Genomic DNA, 16,328 nt, shown 5'->3' on the forward strand with positions numbered 1-16,328 from the left:
TGTGTTATAATGGTTATCATCATCATAATCATCGATTACCATCACCATGAAACGGCATCATCATCAGACGTGCGGGTTATCAACGTGGTCATTATATAGGCTATCGTAGTCGGCGTCGATCATACGGGTAACATATATCTCGTTATCACTGTCATCATCATCGTCAACAACATCATCAACACAACATATATATGACCTATTGCCATGTACGGGATGCAGTCAACATCATATGGGTTATCGTAAACAAAACGCCCAATATTAGCGATCACTGTCGGCACCATCTTATGAATTGTTGTCGTCATCAAACGACTTCATCAGTCGTACAGGCTACCATCAGTATGACCATCGTATACGTTATCATGTTCGTCGTCGATCATACGGGTTACATGTCATTAAACATCGGTGTCACCATCATCATCAACATATATATATATGTGTGTGTGTGGGTGCGTGTGTATGTGCGCGCGTGTGTGTATGCGTGCGCGTCTGTGTGGCGTATTGTCATATAGGTACCTATAATTGATCATCATCATATATATGTGTGATCATCATCATAGACATCATGATCATCGTACAAGCTATAGTCGCCATCGTATGGGTTAGCGTAAGAAAACCGTACCATATAGGTTAGCAGCATTATTATGATTATCACCACCAACCCAGGATCATCGTCTCATGGATTACATATCCTCAATAATACTACACACCACCTATTGTCACCATCCACCGCCCACATTCGCCACAACCACTGGCACCAACCACAACGACCTCCAACACCAACCACTAACCACACACCACAACCACCCACTACCAACCCAGGTTGTTATATCCATGTATTCATGTGGGTATCATTATATTAGCATCGTCGTCGTCATAATTGGGCCAATCATCATGGTCATCATACGGGATAGCACCGTCATCGTCTCATGGATTACATATCCTCAATCATACTATACACCACCTACTGCCACCATCCACCACCCACATTCGCCACAACCACTGGCACCAACCACAACGACCTCCAGCACCAACCACTAACCACACACCACAACCACCCACCACACCCCCGCCGCCACCACCACCCACCACCACCACCCACCACACCTCCGCCACCACCATCACCAGCCACCACCACACATCCACCACCACGAACCACCACACCTCCACCACCACCATCATGACCACCTAAACCCACTACCACCCACTAATATTATATATATATATATATATATATATATAAACTTTTTATACTGTACAATAATACCTAACCGTACGATTAAAATTTAAAAGCACGCACCTCAGCTTCTTTTAAAAGGGTCAAATAATTACCCCCTAACGGCGATAATTATTCCCAAAATTCAACTGTGAAGCACAAGTTTGATGCACAAGCACAAGCATAAGAAGAAAATGAATAACTCTAACTCATCTACTTCTGGATCGGAACCAATGATGAAGCACAAGCACGATAGGTCTCATAATAAAGATGGAACATGTGTTAATTTATGATTTTTTTAGCATTATAGATTTAATTATTCTTAAAATGTAACCGCTGTGAATTTAAGCATCAGTAATTGAGTTTTGCAAAGCATTTGTTTAAATCATCTTATGTAAAGCTACCATCATGTATTAAAGCGTTTTATAAGCGTGTTGTTGCTGTAATACATATCTTTGTTTTTTTTTAAAATCTATGTGTAATATTAAAGCTTGTTATAAGCGTATGCTAAGCGTGTTATGGCTTTGGTATGAGAATTATCAATGTGATGTTTGATAAGCATTTTTTGTTTACTTGTGATTCGTGTTTTTATCCCCTACCCCCATGTTTTATTGTATGTATGTGATTCGGTTGCCGAAAAAAAACAAGACTGATAAAGCTAAGCATCTAAACGAGAAGAGAGATGAAAATATAGATAAAAGGAAGACTAAAAAAGTTTCTCCGGTGATGAAAAAGGAGAAAACAAAACATGTTGTGGAAGCAGACTCTGATTCAGACCTTGACACAAAAATTAATAGGTTGTTGTCAAAGCGGAAAGAGGTGGAACACAACACCTCTGACCCGGACTTTCAGCGTCCGAAAAAGAAAGCCAATAAAGAAAAGAAGCCAGCCGAGACTACATCAAGAAAACCTTTTGTTGAATTTGTAGACAAAAAATTGAAGAATAGGTGTGCACCTTATAATATTATTGATGCAGTGAAGGCAATGACCCCTGCCTAAAAAACTTGTGTAGAAGAAATGGGTTTCGGGTCAATGTTAAGACTTCAAGTAACCCAAACTCCAACAACTTTGGGATATTGGTTGCTCATGAACTACAATACCCGTTTAAATGAATTGACCACTGGGAGCGGTGTTATTAAGATAACACCACAAAAAGTACATGAAGTGTTGGGGATACCAATGGGTAAGATTCCTGTTTTAGACAAGAGTAGACCAAGATTGGGGGAAGATGTTACTATAGATTTGTTCAAAAATCAATTCCCGACTACAAGAATAAACATAAAGCATGTGACAGAGAAACTGGCCGCGGATCAAGGAGTTGGTGAACTGTGTAAGATTAATTTCCTTGTGTTGTTTAACACCTGTATAGGATTTATAACAAAATCAACAACAGTCAATCAACGATTCATCTCCGCAATCGACAAAGTCTCAGATATTCCAAATATGGACTAGTGCAGCTATGTAATTGACAACCTGAAGATGACAAAGGAAGAATGGAAGCATGTCAATCAGCAATAAAACGGTCCAATCACCTTCCTTGTGGTACTTTACACGCATGAATACCAGATAAAATATGGTCCATTTGGGACTCCCGTCACAACGCCTGCAGTCAACTACATAACAACTACTCTTAATAAGATGAAAAATACTTGGAGAATAATGGTCCTCCCTTAGAAGAAGATTATGGAAATGATGAAGATGAGGTATATGTTATAGTTGGTGTTGCAGATGCTAATGAGGTTGCTGTTGCTGCTGCTGTGACATTTAGTGTTGACAGGAAAGGGATTGATGAGGCTGCTGCTGCTGTGACCGTTAGTGCTGCCGGGAAGGGACTTGATGAGACTGCTGATACGGCTGTTGCTGATACTGCTATTGTGACAGTTAGTGCTGCCGGGAAGGGACTTGATGAGACTACTGATACGGCTGTTGCTGATACTGCTGTTGTGACAGTTAGTGCTGCCGGGAAGGTACTTGATGAAGCTGCTGCTGCGGCTGCTGCTTCTACTGCTCCTGTGACAGTTAGTGCTGCCGGGAAGGTGCTTGATGAGCCTGCATGTGGTGGTACATATGGTAATGCATCTGCCGGTAAGCCTGGAGTTGAAGATAACACTGTAGCTGAGGAGAAACAAGAACATGGTGAGAAACTTGTTATTTTCTTCTAAAAAACTCTCATATCTCTTATTTCTATATGTATTTCATGTAATGCAATGTTTATATAACAACATTATGTATAATCAAAAACAGATGATCAAAGTGCATCTGAAACAGATAATGCTGATCAAACAGCTGAACAAGATTTGGATGATTATGTAAGCGTTTATTCACCTTTAAGTTTGCAAATGCCATTGGGAACACACACCTAGGAGCTGGTTGACTATTATTTAACTCCATTACAACTGGCTGGGATAAATTGAAAATGTTTTTGAATTAACAATAACTATATTTTCTTTTTACAGTCTTGGAATAAGGCAATGGATAAAAAGTTGAAGAAATTTGATAAAATTTGCTCAAAGATCAACGATTTGGTCCGTCAAGGAAAGGATAGACATCCATCAAATCACAATATCTTTGCTAGATGTTGTGAATGGGAAAACAGATTCACTAATAATGTGGTCCCTAAAACACAAGAAACTGACACCATAAAACGCTTATCACTCTTTAATTTAGGTGAGGAAAAAATTATATTTTCTTCTTTCAAGTTTCTCTTTCCCATTTCAATACTATTTTTGTTTAAGTTGAAATATCCCAATACTTATACAGCTGCAGCAATAGATTCAGTTGATTCAGATGTTGGTGTTGGTGGTCCAGTGGCTGCTCAAAAAGGTATTTGGGCAAAATTAATTATAAATATAATTAAAATTCTCATAAAACGCTTATGCGATTATTTTAAACTTATTACATCTATGTGATGCAGTTGATTCAGATGTTGGTGTTAGTGGTCCAATGGCTGCTCAAAAAGGTATTTGGGCTAAATTATATATAAGTATAATTAAAACGCTCATAAAACACTTATGTTGTTATTTTAAACTTATTACATCTGTGTGATGCAGTTGATTCAGTATTTGGTGTTGGTGATCCAGTGCCTACTCAAAAAGGTATATGTACCAGCTTAATTATAATCACAGTAAAAAACGCTCATAAAACGCTTAGACTATTATTTTGAACATATTACATCTTTGGTTGTCATAAAAATGATGCAGGTGATGCATGTCAAGAAAACAATGTCTCATGCATAGATATTGATATAGTTGTTATTACAGTGGTTGAGTGGGCTAAAGAAGGTATTTAATTGTTGTTAGATTAAATTGTTATGTTCACAGGTTTGTTAACATACAGGTGACGAGTCAATGTTTACGTCAGTCAAAACAGAAGTTGGGTTAGACTTATGGATTAAGTAAAATGATGTTTTGTGTAAACAACTTGTTTGTCAAGTTGTTATATTATGATAAGTTAAAATAATGGAGGTTAGCATATCTAGAAAGATAAGGTTGTAACTTGCAACTAGTTATGCAAGTTGTTTTAAGATTATGCAGATTTTATGTTGTAATGTTTTAGTATAAATAGGTGGCTAAAGTGTCTTGTATAAGTGTGGTGGTTTAATCCCTTTAATACAAAAGCAGTTTTGTGACTTTGATTGCCAACAATTATAAATAAAAAACAAAAGGGGTTGGAGGTATTTAATTATAGTTACGATTATTTTCAGTCAAATTTAAAAAGAGTTGTTTAATGTTTAACAGTTGACACCGAATTGTCAACAAGTGATAACCTCATTACACTGAAATCTCCATATCTTCTAAGAGAGGTTGACGTATCTACTAGTGTCACAGAAGATGATGAAATAATTTCAGAGTATATATTTTTTTTGTCTTGAAGACATTTGGGAGGAGGTCTAAAAGTCCACTCACACAGAGTCGTTCAAGGTGATCTTTGAAAGCTACTGTCCTGGCATTTATTAACAACCAATGCAATGGATGCATTCATTGAACTAATGAACTATGAAGAAAAGAAAAAATCTACAGCATCACCGTTCAGATTCTTTGCTTCAAGCCTTGTGCTGGTATAAATTAATCTACTTTCTATGTACTATTATAAAAAGCTCAATAAACGCTTTAATCATCTGCATTTTAATTATTATACAAAAAAGTGACCATTATATTGAGTCAAAGGGTTACAAAGATAAAGAAAGACTGGATGTGTTTTTTCAGACAACATTGAAAAACAAATGGCAATTTTGGGAATTCTATCACTTAAGGAGGTTGCTATAGTGCTCGTGCCAATTTTACAACACGGTCATTTCTTTGTGGTTATCTTCAATCTTCAAACAAGAGTGATAGAATTACTTGACAATAGTGCAAATCAAGAAATACCAACTGATGAAAAGTTTAAAAGCTTAGAAGACAAATCAAAAGCAATTAGAGAGAATTTTGAAGAAAGATACGAAAATACTCCCGATACACTAGTAAACATATATACCTTTAACCTAAAAAACATACATACCTGTTATAAAAATTGTCAAAATACTTAAATTTCTTTCTATTTTGTTTAGAGAAATTTTTTTTGCATGTATATTAAGACAATCAAACACCCCATTACTCAGCAAATCCAAATAGCAACAATCAATAGAGTGAAGATGGGATGAAGAACAAAAAATAATGGAATAGATTGTGGTAATTTTGCTGTGAGACACATGGAGAAATATGATGCGAAGAGACAATGGGGGTGTAATATTTGCAAGGAAGGCCCTAAACAAAAAAAATAGCTAAAACGTTTGAGGGCAAAGTATTTGTGAAAATCCTCCTCTCGGATCTAAACTAACACAAAAATACTCTTATAAAGAAAGCACAGGTATTCCATGAAAATAACAACACTGTTTTAACCAGAGAAGAGTTGATAGCTAAACTTAAGAAAAGGCAACAACAAATTTGAATGATTTCAAAACTGACTGCTATGTACTTTAAGATACTTGTTAGATGTTATGATATAGACTTGTGGAGATCTCTAGTATTATGTTACCACTTTGTAATGTAATTTAATAGTTTACATGTTGAATCCATGTTTTAACACAAACATATAAATTTTATTATTACCAAAACACACATAAAAACACACCATCACTACATCATAAATACTCATGAAACACCAGCACATACTAATCTCTGAGTGACATAAGAAACTTCAGCTTCAATTTCATTGAGCAATTCAGTTCAAGAATTGCCTTGCCCAAAAGTTTTAACTGGTCGAGCTCTCTCTGTCCTACATCAACCATAAGCAAAATAACAAGATCTCGGATAGTACTAGTGGGCATTCGAGTAAGAACTTTTGCAATGACATCCCTGGCATCCAAGTTTTTGCTAGTCTTTACCAATTCTTCAGTAAGAGTTTCCCGACAAGCTTTATCTGCCTCGATTTGATCCACATCTTGCCTCCTGAGGACATCCTTGTATGATGTGGATGATGACAAGCAATCCATTATCAATTAAAATAAAATTTAAAATTATGTAGGTATATGAGTTTTACAAATATGGTGTAGGTATATATAACCAAAATTCTCACGGACCAAACAACTAATATGTAAGAAAAATTATTAAACGCTTATAGTACGCTCACAAATTAAAAAGGAAAATACACTTTCAAAGTACACTGACGGACGAATAGTAACTCTGTAATAAAAAAACAAAAGGGTTTCCCACGCTTGGGAAACGCTCACACTTGTCTCATGTGATTTTTTTAAACTAGAGATTAATTACATTTATATCACCTTTCAAAATTGGGAAAAATATATCTATATTATACACTTGTCAAAATTAATTTGGGAACTTAATTACACTTATACCTACTCACCTGTCAAAAATCTTGGGAAAATATTTATGTAATGATAGCCTACATTAAAGTTAATTATTATAAAAAAACTATATCTCACGCTTGGGAAACCCTTTAAATAAGCTATATCTTACTATATAGGCTACAAATCAAACTTAACTACATTAAATTAATGCCTCAACTATCGAAAATTAAATTTTAGTTCTATATATTGTAACATCTATTTTGTTATTCACTCACACTAAACATTTCAAAAAAATAATAAAAATGTATTCTTGTGACAAAACCGTGAAGAACATGGTGACAGCAAGGATGTCTCTTGAAAAAGAGAAAGACGACACTTTGTTGAAGACAATCAAAGAGATTAGGGCTAGACTCACATTTGAAAAATCAAAGACCCTCGACTCATGTAAACTCATGTTGATGGAACCAGACTCTGAGTTTAAGGCAAAGACAGTTGATTTTCTGAAACAACAATCTGCATGCTACGATTCAGTGTGTGGGACTCTGGCTGACACCGAAACTACGGTGTCAACCAACTTGAGTTTTAAGGAGCTGGGGTCGGAGATTGTGGACAAGGCGGAGTGATGGTGATGTTAGCTTTGCTCGTCTTGGGTTTTTTGTGATGTATTGTAATGGTACTTTTTGTATGACATCTTTTGATGAATGGTAAATATGGATTATCTTAAAATGTTTTCTTAACATGTTTTATGGATCATCTAATGACTATCTCTTTCTTTGTTAAAAACGCTTGTGATTAGGTTAAAATATATTATATATTTGTTCAAACGAGTCTTTTACGCTTGTAACACGCTAATGTACAAAAACATATATAAATATCCTAATACCCTAGTAACACGCTTATCCCCTTTAATTTAAATTAAAAACTATGCCAATAATCTATTGGTTCTTAATTAAAAGGGAGGCAAAACTCAAAAAGCTTCAAATATTGAAAAACTCCAAATTATTTAACACTCCAAAAATCAAATTACACTCCAAATTATTAAAAGACTTTTCCACTCCACAAACCGTACGACACTAAAGGCTACTCCAGAAAAAACAATCGAAGATGAAGCTTATAGATCAATCAATCGAAGAAGAACATGTTTTATACTTCGATGAGGAAGCCAACGACGACGACGGTCAATCAGACGACACTGAAGGCTACTCCAGCGAGGAAGCCAACGACGACAACGCTGAAGGAGACGATGATATAGCGACCATGGCTATCGAACCCATCAACAGTTTGGCTACTACGAAAAAACCTACAAGGGGGTTGACGAGGTTACCTAAGCTACATACCAATTATGCAAACTCTGGAGGTGTCAAACTCGTAGTGGAGTTTGATAATCTAGGTAGGTTCACTGGCTTAAACAGATCAAAGTTTGTAAGTTTTTTTAGGGGATGTTGTAAGGGAAATAGTTGGCTTGAGACATTTAAGTTGGAGGGAGGTCACAAAGGAGCTTAGAGATAAACTATGGGAACAAATAATGGTTATTCTTTATTTTTATTTGTGCATTTTATATTTTGAGAAGTAATTTACCTTTACTATATTATATTATGCAAAAATATTTTGAGATTGAGGCGTGTCACAAGCCTTCTGTGCTGAATCGGCTCGGACACCTTCTTCGGAATTTTCGAAGAAAAATGTTTGCCAAATACATTATGCCGAACATCGGGAAACCTCTGAAGCTGAAGGCGATACCCAAGGGAAACAGGACGATGATCATGCAAGAATACTGGGATCGCTTCGTTGAGTACACACTATCAGAGAATTTTCAGGTTTAAATCCTCAACACTATCAGAGAAGTTTATGTTTTTTTTAAATATAATTAAATGTGTGGTTGAAGAAACACTCGGCTTCAACAAAGGGAGCTCGAGCAAACAATGTTTTTGATCATCACATGGGACGAGGGGGTTAGACCTACATTCAAGAGAAACTGGTAATCACCTCACTCTCTAGTTCAATGATTTGTTGGTTATGTATCTAATGCATGACCGTCAGCTGCTTTCTCTTGAATATCTGACAAGGTAAAAAACAAGTAACTTGCACCGGATGAGATCCCCGGCCGTGCATTAATGTGGATGAGAGCCAGGGAGGACAAAGATGGTGCATACAAGAATGTTGTTGTCGAAGGCGTGGCAACCAAATTAATATGTTTTAGGATTAAACTTTTTAAATCATGTTAAAGTCAATTCATTGCCACACACACAACCTTATATTGGCGGCAAAAAAACTTGAGTATGTCTAACTTTCTCAACACTTGATGTGGATACATAAGCGTGTTACAAGAGTAATAGACTTTGATTCTTATAGATAAGTGTGTTACTAGCGTATTAGAATATTTATATATGTTTTTTTACATAAGCATGTTACAAGCGTAATAGAATCGTTTGAACAAATATATAACATTGTAGGTTCCTGGACGGATCGTACACGGGATGTCTCTAACAACGCAGGTGCGGAATCCCTACGTAGGTAGATACGAGTGTAGAGTATGTAGAGATCGAACACACAAGCAATAAACCAACCACGTTATATTGATAACAAACACGTGACCCGAGGTCACCGTTACAGACTATGACACGTAACTCAGTTACTGAAAACTGAAACGAAAACCCTAAACCAACTCACTAAACTGTTTCGTCTGAAACAGTATATAAACACGACAACTTCGCCACAGGCGAAGTTGTCAATAACTTCGCTGATTCAACAAGTTCGCCATAGCGAACTTGTTGACAACTTCGCGCATTACAAAACAAACATAAACAAAACATAATTACATTACAGACTCGATTACAAATGCTAGACTATGAACTACTGACATACATGTACCAACAGACTCCCCCTTGGCAGTAGCTTCATATCTTGATCTTCAAATCTTGAGTCTTGTAATCTTTACCTCTACGCGTGCGCCCCTTCTCTCACACATACCGACACTACCCTTTGATATTTCCTAGCTTGATCCTTCCAAGCAGGAATGTAGAAGATCTTCTTCTCGTTGAGCACTTTCAAATCATCCTTCGATAGATTAACAAGATGCATCGGGTCGTACACCCGAAGTACTTCTTGTTCATCCTCATCTTCCATTACCGCCTCAGCTGTCTCACAATCCACGTACCACCATTTTAAATCTTTTAGGACGTTCTTGGGCATAACTTTCATCGGTACTTCTTTCAAATGACGGACTGGTTTATACTTCATTACCATCCAAGGTTTGCCGTCAGCCCTCATTCCACGATCTTTGTCTTCTATCAACTTTCCTTTTTGAGGCTTTAGGAGTTCAAACTTTTTGTCTTTAATGGCTTCTTTCCAGACGATCTTCCCAATGATTCTTGCCATATCATCATTACTTCTATTGATCAGCCCCAATCTCGCTAAATCTTTCACCTCACATTCTGGTAAGGAATTCAGAGATCTCAACAATCTCTTAAAGTACTGAATGCCGTCGTACCGTTTGATCACAAATAGTTTCAGCTCTTTGTCGTACAACCAGCATATGATTCCTTTCTTTGACTCTGCATAGCCCTTTATATTATAAGTCTTTCTGAACATCGTTGGCACTGCAGGCTTCTTGGTTTTAACAAACCACTGAGCACAGCCTTCTTTCCAGTTCGGCTGCTCCTCCCATACTGTATCTTCTATCACACTCTCATCCCCCAATTCTGATCTCTCAACAGCTGGAATCTCATGTTCCACTGACTCATCTACAATCTCACCTTCTTCTAATACATCTTCCACATTAATCTGTTCTCCAATCCTCTCAATCTCATCCATAGGCAACACGTCATCATCATCCATCAACTCATCGTCCTCCTCCTCATCCAACTCCTTCAACGCATCAATAACGTCTTCAACATCAGCGTCGTCATCCACAACTACAACATCATCACCAGCTGCATTTGTAGACTCCCCCTCAGTTGTGGAAGCTCCAAGAGCCTGAGAGGTTCTTGGCAGCTCATCACCTGCACCTGAAGGTGCATTGGGATCATCGTCATGATCTTCTCGTCTTTTCGTTCTCAACTCATCGCCCCTACACGTCTTCTCCCCCTGAGATGCCAAGTAATCCTTGAAGGCATCTATTATTCGTCCATGTTCTACCAGGAGGGCAGCTTGTAGTCGATTGGATTCCACTAGGCGGTCAATAGTCTTTGACTGTTCAGCAACAATCCGCTCTAGCGAAAGAATCCTCTCGGTATCTGAAGTAGGCAATGGAGTTGGTGGAACATCAGCAGAAGTGACCGCAGGTGGTACACTTGGTAACCCTGCAGTAGAGGTGATTGTCGACTCCACAAACCGTGCAACTACCACCGGTGGATTAAGCGGTTGAGGTGGTAGGGACACAATTGTTGGTGCCGACGTCTCGATCGCTGAAACCTGTGCAGTAGTAGGAATAAGAGACATACCAGATAAGGCAGGTGGAGCAAAACGTACTAGTCTTGAAGATTCTCCAGCTCCCGAACCTATCCCTCTCTGTTCTCTTCTTGAGCGTCTTAGCACAATCTGTACTGCCTCCTCTTCATCCACTTCATCCTCATCCTCCCCCACAGTTCTCGGCCTCTTTCCCGTAGTCCGTTCACGAGACACCATAAGTCTTCTTGCCTCAGCAAACGTCTCGTCTAGATCAGAGTCAGCTACCGAAGTAGCTGCTCTGGTAACATCCATAACCTGAGGACCCGAGACATCCATATCAAACAAACCATGTCCACTAAAAGCAGCATCTAGATCAACGTTTTCAGCATTGGACACAGCCTGAGATATAGTAGCTGGCACAGCAGCAGAAGATACAACAGGCGCAGCTGATACAGCATGAGGTGCTGCCGCCTGATGTGGTTGCGGATCCCTGAACTCGTCCCCTCCTGCAGGAACATACTCCGGGTTAATGAGATACCCGAAAAGTGGAGTATGCCTGGGACGCCGCTCAGGGTTGCTTCGAGTGCTCGACGTTCTGCACTGAGCAAAGATACGTTTTGTTACGCACTCAACGTATCTGATAGGGCGTCTTTGCGGTACAGACGGAGCGACATGATTGATAATCATTTGTAGGAACCGAGGATACATAATAAAACGCTCGCGCGCCGTCGCCCGTCTCTGACGATCAATCTCGTAAAAGATTAGCTGACTAAACGAATATCTGCGGTTGTAAGTCAGCGCAATCATAGCTGATTGCATCGTCGCACCCATCCCATCTGTTCCTGCCTTTCTGCCGGACATGCATACTATCAACACATGCATCAAAAAGCGCCATTGATCCAGCAGAAAGCCTTTCCTCCTCTGCGAGTCCCCCAGCGGACCCGAATAACCCATCCTTAAGTAAGCTCCGTCACGGAAAGGAGCTACGAATTCCGTTGGGTCGTCTCTCGTTTCATCACCGAACTGCAGAGCCAACCGTATGTCTTCCGAGGAAAACTGTATGTCTTGACCATTGACAGTTGCTCGCATCACTGGAGGCTCAGGTCTGCAATCATAATACACCGTCTGCCAGAAATCTTGAATGTTGGGCAGAGATATGGGTAGTGTATTAGTGATCGCGTAAAAAACTCGTGATCGTTGGAGAAATGTGATAATCTCCCTATAGTCTTCAACGCCTCGTGCGTCTGGATCCAAAGTGATGTATTGGTTATGAGCTGGGAAGAATTGTCGTTGCTCATCACCATCATCACCTCCAGCACCTCCAACAGCAGCCATATCTGCACAAAACAAATCAAGTTAGAGACCATAAAACCATCTCACAAGTTCGCTGTGTACCATATGCGAAGTTGTGATGTACAGGCGAATTTAAAGGTGAGGCGAAGTTGGGAACAACTTCGCTTCATCTGTAAGTTCGTCTATAAACTTATAAAAAATTTGAAATAGGCGAAGTTGTGTTCAAGGCGAAGTTATGGATAACTTCGCCATAGGCGAAATTAAGCTTCAAGCGAAGTTGTGGATAACTTCGCTGAAGGCGAACTTAAGCCACTGGCGAAGTTGAGAATAACTTCGCGTAAACCTTAACTTCGCCTGAATCTGAAACGGCGACTGTTCAGATTCAAACAAGTGTTATCCGACGTTTCGGACCGATTTAATGATCCATCAATGAAGAACGGCATGGATTAATGATATTGAAACGTGAAGGACGTCCATGACCACGTAACACAAAGGTGAAAAAATTGGTTTCGAAGGTTCGACGACCCGAGGTCTCGAACCGGGTAAAACTATAGAGAATGAGTATGTTTGTGAAAGATATTGACCATACATACCGTCAATGAGTACTAGAAACTGAAATCAAGGATCGAAATCGAAGATAACAAGATCGCGGATAATCTGTATTTGATATTATGTTCGCCGGAAAGTTTTCAATATATGTTACTGTTCCCGTTAGAAAGTCCTTATATAGGGCTGAGTTGGTTCAGGCGAAGTTACGCTTAACTTCGCCAAGGCGAAGTTAAGCACAACTTCGCTGAATTCAACAACTTCGCCCGTAATTTTCAAAATCAGCCCTTTAAGTTTGAATAATCCTGAATTTAACCTTAGAAATTACCAAAAAGAGTTAAACAAATATGATCAAGACCCAGTAACCAACAATAAAATAATATAACTACAAAAACTAAACTAAAAAAAAAAAAAAAAAAAAATTTAACGAAATAAGGGATCAAATTTCAGTCTAGTCAGGGACCACTACGTTTTAGAAAAGATCCTAACAGGAATCATACTAACGATGTGACTGTCACTTAGATCCGTCTTTGGCTGTATTATGACATAGAGACACAGGTTGCAAGCATGTAAATAACGTAAATGGTTTTCATCGTTTCTGTGATACGGATTAAGGTTCAGTTAAGCTCAAAAATTTAAGTTGGCAACATCTCAGAGATAATGATGTCTTTTATCTTTTCTCAAAGCGTATTTGGCTATACCCAAGTCACCCCGAATTGACTTCGACCCATAATGTCTGATTAACTTGTATATACTCGTTGACTGCTTCCCGTTCTTTTCTTACTCCAGACATGAGAAGTCTTGATTGTTACTATGTCTCATAAGTACTAAAAATATACATGTTTTTTTTTTTTTTTTTTTTTTTTTTTTTTTTTTTTTTTAACCAAACATTCTTATTGACTTCGGAGTAGTAAACTACTGCAAGTCCCGAATCTGGATCACTGCAGTGTCTTGAAATGCTTTCTTCACGGGAATCAGATCACTCAGGGGCTCGTGTATGACTGGGTAGTCGCTTTTCTGCCTATCATTCGGAAAGATATGTGTGAAGACATTCAAAACTCTTAAGGAGTTTCCACGTAAATTCGAGTAGTTTAAGTTAGTATCACATACACTTTTACGCACCATAAAAATTACCACGACATACAATGACTGTTCTAAAGCCTTTTAAGCCTAATAACTTCACTAGTTAAGCACACACGATTAGTATATATATCATTTTCCAAGGTTGGATCAATTTTCTATTAAACACAGCATAGAACTTCATACGAAGTAACAGACTTGAAAATTAATTTCATTTCCCTTAAAAAAAACTTTAAATTCAATCGCCCCAATCACGTCAAAGTCGTCAGGTAAACGGCTATCCTGAAGATCCAATGGATCAACTGGACCGACCACATACAAGTATGTGTCCTTCTTACTAAGTATGACCGACTAATTTTCAGCAACTGAAAGAACACACGTCATAGCTGCACCGGTCACTTTCAGTCTTCCGGTTAATGGCTATCCTCATTCTCTAAGTTGAAACGAGGACCAAAACATATCCTAGGATATGTCCATCAAACTGAGGTAACCGACTCATTTTAAGCAAAAATGACCCATGTTTTTTTTTTTTTTTTTTTTTTTTTTTTTTTTTTTTTTTTTTTAAACCAACGACATGGTTACTCGGGATTGATCATCCCGTTTAGCTCAATTAGGTTTTGAAATCTAGATTTATCAAACGCTTTTGTAAACAAGTCAGCAAAATTTTCAAGTGTATCAACTTTTTCGATCTTGATCAGTTTCTTCTCAGCACAATCCCGTATGAAGTGATGACGAATGTCAATATGTTTAGTTTTACTGTGCTTCACGGGATTGTTAATTACTGAGATGGCGACAGTGTTATCAATTAAAATAGGAGTAAGTAAGAAATTCAGATCATAGTCGCGCAATTGTTGCTGAATCCACAAAACCTGAGAGCAGCAGTTGGATGCTGCCATGTATTCAGCTTCGCATGTTGAAATTGCAACTGATGTCTGTTTCTTGCACTGCCAGGAAACTAATCTTCCTCCAAGAAACTGACAGCCTCCTGTTGTTGACTTCCGACTCTGATTACAGCCACCATAATCAGAATCTGTATACGCCACCAGTTCAACGTCTCCCCCCTTTGGGTACCACAACCCTAGTTTCGGCTTGCCCTTAAGATACCGCAAAATCCTCTTCACACCTTTCATGTGAGATTCCTTTGGGTTTGCCTGAAAACGAGCACAAAGACAAACATAAAACATTATATCGGGCCTAGAAGCAGTTAAATACATTAATGAACCTATTATCGCCCGATACAGAGTAGGGTCCACATCTGCGTCACCATCTGATTCAGCGCCTAATTTGTGATTGACGCAGATTGGGGTGTCATATGGAGAACTGTCCTCCATCTTGAATCTCTTCAGCACATCATGAACATACTTTGTTTGATGAATGAACATCCCATCCTTCTTCTGATCAACCTGCAATCCTAGAAAGAAGGTTAGTTCACCCATAGCACTCATCTCGAATCGTTTCTTCATGACAGCCTCAAAATCCTGACACATGGATACTCTTGATGCAGCAAAAATGATATCATCCACGTAGACTTGAACCAGTAAGAAGTCACATCCTTCTCTCTTCACAAACAGCGTACTGTCAATCAATCCCCTTTCAAAACCATTTTCCAGCAAGTAGTCCGATAACGTTGAATACCAGGCACGAGGTGCCTGATGTAACCCATATAACGCCTTGCTCAACCTGTATACGTGATCCGGAAAGTCTGGGTCAGGAAAACCCGGAGGTTGTTCAACAAACACAACCTCATCAACTTTCCCGTTAAGAAACGCGCTCTTCACATCTAACTGAAACACCTTCATCTTTTTAGATGCAGCAAACGCCAAAAACAATCGAATCGCTTCTAACCGGGCAACAGGAGCGAAAACCTCATTGTAGTCAATACCCTCTTGTTGATTAAAACCTTTAACAACCAGCCTCGCCTTATTTCTCACGATAATCCCCTTTTCATCCCTCTTACACTTGAACACCCATTTCGTGCCTATAGCATGCACATTTCTTGGTTTTTCAACCAAGGTCCAAACT

This window comes from Bidens hawaiensis, unplaced genomic scaffold (assembly GCF_021521415.1).
Source record: "Bidens hawaiensis isolate Kalapana, Puna unplaced genomic scaffold, B.hawaiensis_p1.1 tig00022148_1, whole genome shotgun sequence".
Lineage (NCBI taxonomy): Eukaryota > Viridiplantae > Streptophyta > Magnoliopsida > Asterales > Asteraceae > Bidens > Bidens hawaiensis.